Below are 9,750 nucleotides of genomic sequence, written 5' to 3' on the forward strand. Positions count from 1 at the left end.
GAAAAATAAATGTAAAACACTCAGGGGAAATAAGTGGAGCACTTCAGTGATGTTGCAGCAGCTGCGTTTGATACACTGGTTCTGTATCTGCTTGTCAATCTTTCCCTGGAATACTCCGGAGTTTATCTTTGACGGAGGAAACCTCGTGTGGAGTCACGGAAGACGGAGATTTTTATGCGACTGTGGAAGACGGTAAAAGTACAGAACCTTAAAAAGTATTCATCCCTCTTGATCTTTTACACATTTTACCACAGCACAGATTTCATTGTGATTTGTTTTTTTGCTGTATCAAGCATAAGACCAACACAAGGTGGTGCATAGTGGTGAAGTAGGAGAAGCAGGAGACGTGGGGCTCAGAGGATTTTCAAATTAAAAATCTGAAAAAGTTGGGATGCATTCAACTCCATTTATTCTCCTAAATACAACGGAACTAATTTCCTTCAAATGTCAAGATACTTAGCAAAGCGCTGCTTTGAGGAGACTAACTGTTGACTGTAGGCTAACCATCTGAACCAGGGGTCAACAGCTGTGGTTCCGGGGCCACAAGTGGCTCTGTAAGCCTTTCACAATGGCTCCTAGTAGAGGGGGCATATCAAGCCAAAAGTAAGTATTACCAAGTAAGTATTGGTATCTGATCGTACGATCGACTCTGTAGTTTCAGATTCCCTTATGAAATGTTATTTTTTATTTTTGTGTTGCAGTTTCTCAACTACTTATAGATTTTGTTTTCATTTCCTCTCTGATGATCATTTGCATACATTTGTTTTGTTCTGTTTTTTTCTGTTCATCTTGTTAACATGTTATTAAAGTATTTTGCAGACTCCTGCATACGTTGTTCCAATTCTTTCAAATGTTTAAAGAACATAATAGAAAGGAAAGAAACACAAACACACCTAGATGAAGGAAGTTTGATATATTAAACTTAAGTAATAAAAAGTATTGGTATCAGTATCAGAATTGGCAATACTCCCATTTTTAATTAGTTTTAGATCAATACCAAAATATGCAGTATCACACACTTTTATTCTTATTATCTTTGGCTAAAGATGATAAAGAACCAACTGATATTTTGAAATATAAATATAAAACCATGCTGTTTTAGCAGTTGTTCAAGGAACAGTTGTATTAAATTTCCACAAAATAATGACACTGAAATTACCAGAAGTAATTCAACTGCAACCCTTGAATGTCCGGTGGACATTGGAGATGTCTTTGTACAGTTTTTAGTTCCCAATCTGTTGTATTTGCTTCTTTCCAGTCGACCATGGTCATTTACTCTGAACTCATGATTGCTCTAAAATAGGTTTTGTGAGATTTTCCGTCTGACATCTTAGTGTGTACCACACACTCTCTGACCAAATATGTTATACATCAGATTTTTTGTATTGTTCTGTGTGGTCTCCATTTTAAAAATTCACCACTTGAACCAGGCTTTAAATCAAAGCATGCCGATGTGCTAAAATGTCAGGGTAAAGTCTAGAACTAAGTCAAAATGTGACTCATTTGCAAGACTTGAAAACAGTTCAAAAATATTCTCTGTCTGACTGAGCTAAGCTGGCAGAGACATAGTTTAAGAATTTAAAAAAGAAAAAAAATCCTGACATAATCACACTAAAAGGCGATTTTATAAACAAATGCTCCTCAGAGCTGAAATCCATAAAAGAGAAAAGGTTTTGCGAAAGAGAGAACAGAGATTGAAGAACACATGAAACATAAGTACTGTTGATCAACATTTGACATAAACTCCAAATGAGAATGAAATCCAACTTTAGTTGATGATTTTTTTATGCCTTAAAGGTTTTGGAGAATCCTACTGAAACTTCAAGGGCTCAGGTTAAAAATAATTCTCCAGTTTCTAGTCAACATATTAAAAGCATCTATGAAGAGAAAATATGTTCATGTCAGAGAGATTGGAGACTGGATCAAGGACTGGATTTGGTAGATGAAATAAATTTCCAGTCATGTTCAAAATGGTCAAAACAGCTGATAAATTAAACATTTGTCAGCTATAACTCTTCTTGAAAGGCCATTTCCTGCCATATTTTAAATGTATAGTTCTCTGTAAATCATTCTACAGACATTCTCTCATCTCATCCTCTCATCTCACTCAGGACAAGAAGGATGATTGAAGTTAAGAGTTGTCAGAAGTGCGGCTCTGCAGGCCGTCAGGAGAGATTCGATCTGGATATTCTGATAAATTATTCTGATTTGAGATCAGTCTCAAAGCTGAGGTTCCATGTGTCGTCTCTGCACCTCTGGTTGGATGTTTAGGGTCAGTACTTGAGTCTTGAATGGTCTCTAAAAGGTTTTCTTCCAGGATTGTATCTGACTCCATGCTCCTGGCTGCTCTGATCAGCAGCATTCCCACAGCATGAAACTGTTCCTTGGTTTACTGTTTGTTCCGAAATGTTCTTTAATAAAACTTCTGAGACCTTTGAAATTCATACTGAGAATAATTCACACACATTTGGCTCAAATTATTCCAAACAGTGACAGATTTAGGTTCAACATAATCTTTTGACTTTACCAGCATAGTTGCCGTACTAATATTAATGTTTTGGAGTGACTCAGCCAGAGTTCTGACTCAAATTTTACAGAGAAACTGTAGAATGAGTCCAAGATTAGGGTTATGTCTAAGAGGACTTAAGAGCTCAAAAACTTGAGGCTCATCACCAAAGATAAAACATCAATAAACCAATGAGAAACTTGTAAAAAGCTGGCCAGTGAGGATAAAAGTTTGATTCAGTTTCACCCCCAAATGTTCAGGGGATCATGGCCACCCCTTAAAAATGCTGAACCCACCAGACAATTTTTGTATCTTTTGAACAAAGATGTTTTTGTACCATTTCCTCTAGAAGGAAAAAAAACTGCTTCAAAAGAAAATAATCTTATATCTGAATCTTCCTTGGGGTATGAATAATTTTGAAATGATCTGTAAGTGACTTCTGAAATGACAAAGATTTTATTTACAGGTATCAGAGTAAGGATGGGACTCTAACTTCAGCACACACCACTCAGAACTCAATATGGTGTTTAAAGTCTAAAGGGGCATAATGTTTATCATATATGATGACCTCACATAGCCCCACATTAACAAACCTCACTGCTTGGATTTGATCTTTTGAGTCAATCTTACTTCATAGCTTCCATTTTACTTTTCCTCCTGTTTCTTTTTCTTCTAAGTGAGAAGAAAAAAAGTTGTGATATTGTATAGCTTTCTCGCTGAGACGTCTTCACTGACGCTTTGCTTTTTCCTATCAACCTCTCCTCAGGGGTCCTCAGCAAATAAACTCCTCTCAAAATGCCTCCTTTGACGTCCTGCACTACAACCTTCCAAGAGGAACACTTTATTTACAGTAAAGTTAGAACATTTTGCACCATACTGACATTGAATATACACAGTTTTAAAAACCTAGTTATTTCAGTTTGCCATAGCTAACCAGAAATGCCTTTTTTTCTTTCTTTTACACAACTTGTTTCATGGTGTGGATTCACATTGTCATCAGGAACAATGCACTGGGACAAATATACCATTAACACTTGAATATGTTTCCCAAATCTACGGTGGCTGTGCTAAACTCTCCCTCATTATAGAAGCAGATGCTTTAAAAGCCGGGCTGGATGGGATCAAAGGTCAGCAACTGGCTCTCCTCCTCACATCATAGCTCCTTTTCATTATTATCCACCATCATCTCACACATTAACAGTTTAAAAGCTCATTTTTTTCTCCCCTGATCATTTGATTTTTTTTTTATTTTATTTATTTTTTTTTAAAAAGGCTGCAGTCTAAAATCAATTCAGTCAAATCATTTACTCTAATGACGGCTGCAGTGGCAGTACGCCTGGTGGTAAAATGTGAGTCACTCCAAGTACAGAAGAAGCCTGTTTGAATGTGGACATAAACATACACATATGGACGCAGCATGTCGTTTTATCATAAAACAGAGACAGTAAATCCTGAAGGACAGTGTCTGCCCATCAGTTCTTTACTCTAAGCTCAGGCACAGAGAACTAAAGCAGGACAAACACTGAATGAATGCTTTGACATTGCTCAAAATCCAGACTTTCATGATTCTTTCATGCATGTTTGAGAAATACTTTAATCTCCATGGCAACCATTCAGCAGTACAAAACTCCTGGGCGGACCGAACACTTCGGTATTGCAGTTTCCAAGCTTCCGAGCTTCCGCCTCACAGAGCAGCTCTACTCCCGCAACTCCTCCAATGGGTTCCTTCAGACTAGCCAGCAGAAATTAGCAAACACCTTGTAGAACTGTGCATCTGCAGAGCTCATTATAGAAGCTACTTCTCAGTGGTAAAAACTTAGACAAAAGGGTTAAAAGAGGAGCCATGTTATGATGACTTCCTGAGTTTCAGAAAGAGCAGGAGTTTTTAAAAAGACAGAGGCCCTATTCAAGGTATTGAATTACAAAGTCAATTTTTTTAAGTCATATTTGATTTATGACTTAATTTTTGTCATATATGAACATTTTTGTAACTGAAGCTAACATAGTTTATTGATTATGCTATAAAATGACACTATGTACCTGTAAAACACATAACATTGCCTGCTTAATGACTAAAATCATTCTTTGTGAAGTACATTTTCTGTTTAAATTTGTTAGACTATCTGAAACATTTAACCATGACAAAAAAAAGCCAAAATGAAGGAAACATTTAAACAGGCACGTACTTTTCCACAGTTGTACCCTAAACTGTCGTTAACTATTGTTTTTAATCTTATTTTCACAGCCACTAATTCAAGCTTTGCAGAGTGTAAGTTGTTGATGTGCGTGTCTGTTTGCCAGCAAAGGCCAGCGAACTGCCGAGGCCACTGGTAATGTATTTTTCTCCAACAAGAAAGATTGCTGAATCCCTGCCTCCTTGGGCACCGCAGCTCGGGGGGGTTGGGGGGTGGTGCATAGTGATGCTGAGAATTCAGGTATATGGATGGCCTAAGGAGGTTTCCATCATTCATAAAGCACGGCCGCCGTATGCGCCCTGACGCCGAATTGATTTTGCAAAAGAAGCAGGGTGGCAGAGCAACCACTTCATTAGTCTCCCAGTGCTACAAATCAGCTGCTACCACTGCAGCACTCAGAGGGGCCGGTGTTACCCGCCGCTATATTACCACACTAAAGTGACCATCCATTCATGCAGCCATTATGAGTGAGTTATATAGCGATGCAAAAGTGCTCGCTATACATCCAGTATTACTGTTAGTATGAGCCAACAGTCTTCCATGAGCTGTAAGTGCAACATCATACAGAAGACGACATGGACGGGTACTGTTGTTTTCCAGGTTAAGTTTCTGTTGCTGCTATGAAGATTTTTTTCGTGTGTGTGTATAAGTGGTTGTATCATTGTAATGATTATCATTTTCTACAATGATTTATTTAGTAATGTTAAAAATACTAAAAGCAGATAGCACACAAAACAAAATGTACAAAATGTGAGATATGAGAGTTTTAATGCAGATAGTCTGATGCAGAAAGAAATAACAAAAAGTAGATGCAGGTTATGGAAGGTCCACATCAAATGTTGAGGAAAAACTCACTTGTGATGCAAAATAATGTACAGGAAACTCCAAAAATAAATGTTAATAGTGTGAACAAACAATTTTTCTGGAGAGTCCATCTAGATCTATGGATAAAACAATTTAAATTGTGTATTTTGTTTGTGCTGCTAAACTACTTTGAGTGCAAACATGCCACTGAGCCTGAGGTAAAAACATTGTTTTGTAAGGTTAATAAGCAGTAAAGAGTCTCTTTCCTCCTGTAACGTGAGCTTACTCTGTTTCCTCAGAGTGTTTCCTTCTATCTCCTCTCACTAGCCTGAATAAAATAACCTTAAAAACATGCTGACTGTCCATCATCTCTGCTGCTTAAACATAAAACAAAAGTCTCTGCTAATCCTAAAGGTAACCAGTCTTGACTCTGCTGTGCTTACAAAACGAGCCATTCATTTAGTGCCATGATCAGCTGTAGCAGACCACTGGTACTCATAAAAAAATAATATTTGTATTAATGGTGCCTAGAAGTATCTAGGCGCCATCTTTGTAGTCCATCAACCAATCAATCAGTCGCTGTGGTGGCTAGGTAATAGAACATTAACATATAAATGGTTATTGACCTCTACTTCAGCAAATTATTTAATAAAACATTACCTTATTAAATAATGTTTTTATCTTCACCTCTGCTTGCAGTGTGAACTTGTTGTTTGAAAACGTACCAACTTCTTAAGTTAAATGTTCATAGTTCATACTGAACTGTAAGATCACTTAATGATTTTGTTGGTTTTATTCTGATTTGGTCGTTTATTCAGTTTGATTTTTTTTTTTTTTTGACTTCCTGAACGTGGATTTTCAGAGGGAGCAGGAGTTCTTAAAGAGACAGTGGCCAAATTTCAAGGCATCAAATATGATGTTGAATTTCTTTTAAATTTCATATTTAATACATATATAGCAACAACTGAATGTAACATAGTCACTTAATTGTGCAATAAAATGAAACATTAAGGCTGAAAAATACACAATACTGCCCCTTAAACCTGCTTAGATATGCTTCAAGACATTGGTTCCATTATGGACAACATGTCATCTGCCTTTCTGCTTTAGTGAGTGTGGCTCAAATAGCCTGTTCTGTTTCCAAATTACTCTGTTTAAAAAACCAATGCAAATTCTGACTGTGGTCTATTTCTCTTCCTGTCTTTCCAGATTTTAGATATAGTCTTTAAAATATGATGTATAAACTCTTCAAAATATGTCAAAATAATTTCATTTCATTCCCTCAACCCGATCATGCCTCTTTGGGCCCAAAAATGTTAAAGTCCTGTTGTATTTTGAATCCCATGAACTGAGCACAGTTGGTTCTATGTTCTCTTTATTCTTGCAGGCTAAGAGTAACAATGCCAGGCAGTCACAGAAAGATGGAGTACTCACTAAGGACTTGGTTTGTGATCTCTGTGAGGAGGCAACTTTACAGAGCCAGGCCAGAGCAAAACAAAGTGCAAAAGCCTTCCATGTACACAAATCTTGTCAGGGGTAATTGATTGCTGTTGGTCACTCGCAGAGGACCTGGGACGAAATCAAGTGGCTTCTCCATAAAACAATGTCAAATATTGATGATATTTCTCTTTCCTGCCACTAGAATGAATAGCCTCATCCTATCTGTAGTTTTGATGAATGTTTGTTATTGCCTTCTCTTCTTGTTGTCATTTTCCCCCAGCTTCTTCAAGGGGATGCAGCAAGCCACTGAGATCACAATTAATATCACATAATCTCATACACAATGCAGACTACCAAGACACATGCTAGTTTTAATGAAGTCTTTTTTTATTATTATTATTTCATTCAAGTGCCTGACTTAAGGGCAAACCCACATTTTTAAGAACTTGCTGGCATGTCTTACTTTTGCTCTTTTTTAGAAAAAAAAAATCCTGATATATATCTGTGAGCTATGACAGCAATCTCTATAAAAGAAGAAACAGAAGACATGGCGCCATGCTACACACACAGTTTTACCACCACAGAGGCAAACAGTCAAGACATTTGACTTGGAAATACACAAAGTGAACTCCTCGCTTCTTCAGCTCCTCTCTGCCTTTATTCTCCCCATTTCATCTGTCAACACATCTCTCCCTCTCTTTCAAAAAACCCTTCTCTCCTTATTGTATGTTTAAACTTGCATGCCCCCCAACCCCCACTATCTCATCCCCCACTAACTACAACAACCACATACATCTACAACCTATTCCCTTAACTGTCAGTGCAAGAGGTCTAAAAGCTTCTCTGGTCCACAGTTTCACATCAGAAGCAGTTTGTGTGTTTGTCAGTTTTGTGTCTCAGAGAGAGTGAACGGAGAGACGGTAAGAGCGAGGGAGAAAAGGGCGAAGGACAACATGTGGCATTCGTGATGGATGTCAGAGACAGTCCATGTTTTCGGGGATGATAGAAGAGAAGGGGTTGGGGGCAGGATTTTGGAAGACATACTCAGAATGACACATACACGCGCGCAGACCGGTTGAGCCGCACAATCCTGTCAGTCCTTGTCTGACTTGTGAAGTTTAACAAATGCATCAAAAGGCTGAGCATCAATTATTTAACCTCCTTGCTTTGGAAACGTCTGTATCTGTATGTGTTTGTGCACAGTGGCAAACATTGGGAGTGGCTGGTGTTTGGGGGGTGGGATTGGTGAAGGTGTGGGGTGAGGTCCCTCTAGGTTAGGCCATTTTGGAAAAGTGAGACTTGGTTAAACACCAGTCAGCATCAGAGCCAGCTTATAACTGGTCCGATGGGAATTTCAACTCAGGGAATTAAGCCAAACAAGAAACATTTCAGTCTGCCTGTCTATAATTTGGCATTGAACACTATGACGGATAAACTCTTATTTATGAATAAAGAATATTTTAAGGCACTTTTCCACTAGAGCGCCTGGGACGGTAATGTTAGCTGATCCACCTGGCCAACTGTTCTCATATTTTTATACCGACAAGCCGGACCAAGCCAGGTATGGTATCATTGTGATTTGATTGACAGTTGACTGCATATGTTGATTGGCTCATAATTACCTAAACATTAAAGTTTAGTTGTGGACCGCGGACATGCCGTCTACTATCAGAGCTGCTCACTTCAAGGAGCAATTATTAGTTTAATTACCAACAGCGCCAGGAAAACTGGTAAGTTTTGCAGTGGAATGACCATGATTTAGCAATGTTTTCCCACTCTGAAAAAGTTGTGGAAATCTATCAGATTGTGGCAATGTCTCATGTCCACAGGCCTCTTCAGGTAACTCCATTTTTTTTTTCTGTCAGATTTGTTCTCGACTCTGTCTCAAACATTACAAAACAAATTTTTCTCTGGTGAATTTTGTCATTTTGTGATGTAATGTTTTTGCTAACTTCGAAAGCTTTTAGCTTCCCCTAAGTTTTTTTTTTTTTTTTCAATAAATTCTACAGTGCTAATTAACTCTGCTGTTTTGTAAACTTTCATGTTGAATAAAGTTCAACATCTGTTTTGGTTATCGACTGTTAAGAATTCTTCAAGTAGTTGGATGTTTATATCCATGCTCTTATTTTGAAGTGGGAAAAGACTGTTTACATTTCCTCTCCTCAAGTTCTCCTCCAATAATGCAGCAAATGAAGTTTATTCTGTACTCAGAATACACCAGTAAACAGTTTAAAATATATGTCACATGTGCTTTCTGACCCTACTGTAGCTCATTTGGCAAAATCAGCAGCAGAGTTAGCAAAACTCAACAACCATGGAACTAAAACCATGAGAGAAGCTCTGTTCCAAGGAATCACTTCCTGAAGCACAAACCATGCAGGTAGGCATACAATGAAAACATTGAACCTGTTGAGGGTGATGTACCATGTTGTAGCACATGGTGGTTAACAATGTGGTGGTTAAAGAAGCACTCTAGCATTAGCTTCTTCTAAATACGATATTCCTATAGCGTGCTAGTGGAGCTAATGTCTATGTGTTTTATGAAATTTTAAATCAGGGTCGAAGGAGATCGGCGGCAATAACGAAACCAAACGCTGTTTCTGCTAGAATTAAATGTGCTCGATTTATTTCCCCACAGAATACAGCAAAATAACATGCATCAAACACGGTTACTGCTAGAACAAATATGCTCGATTTATTCCCCACAGAATACAGTACAAAACACTCTATGACTAAACAAGTGATGCTCGATTCATTCAAGTTACCAGCGCTTACCTCGTGAAACTTGGCCGGAGAGCCTTCGGC

This window comes from Poecilia formosa, unplaced genomic scaffold (genome assembly GCF_000485575.1).
Source record: "Poecilia formosa unplaced genomic scaffold, Poecilia_formosa-5.1.2 Scaffold119, whole genome shotgun sequence".
In the NCBI taxonomy this organism is placed as follows: domain Eukaryota; kingdom Metazoa; phylum Chordata; class Actinopteri; order Cyprinodontiformes; family Poeciliidae; genus Poecilia; species Poecilia formosa.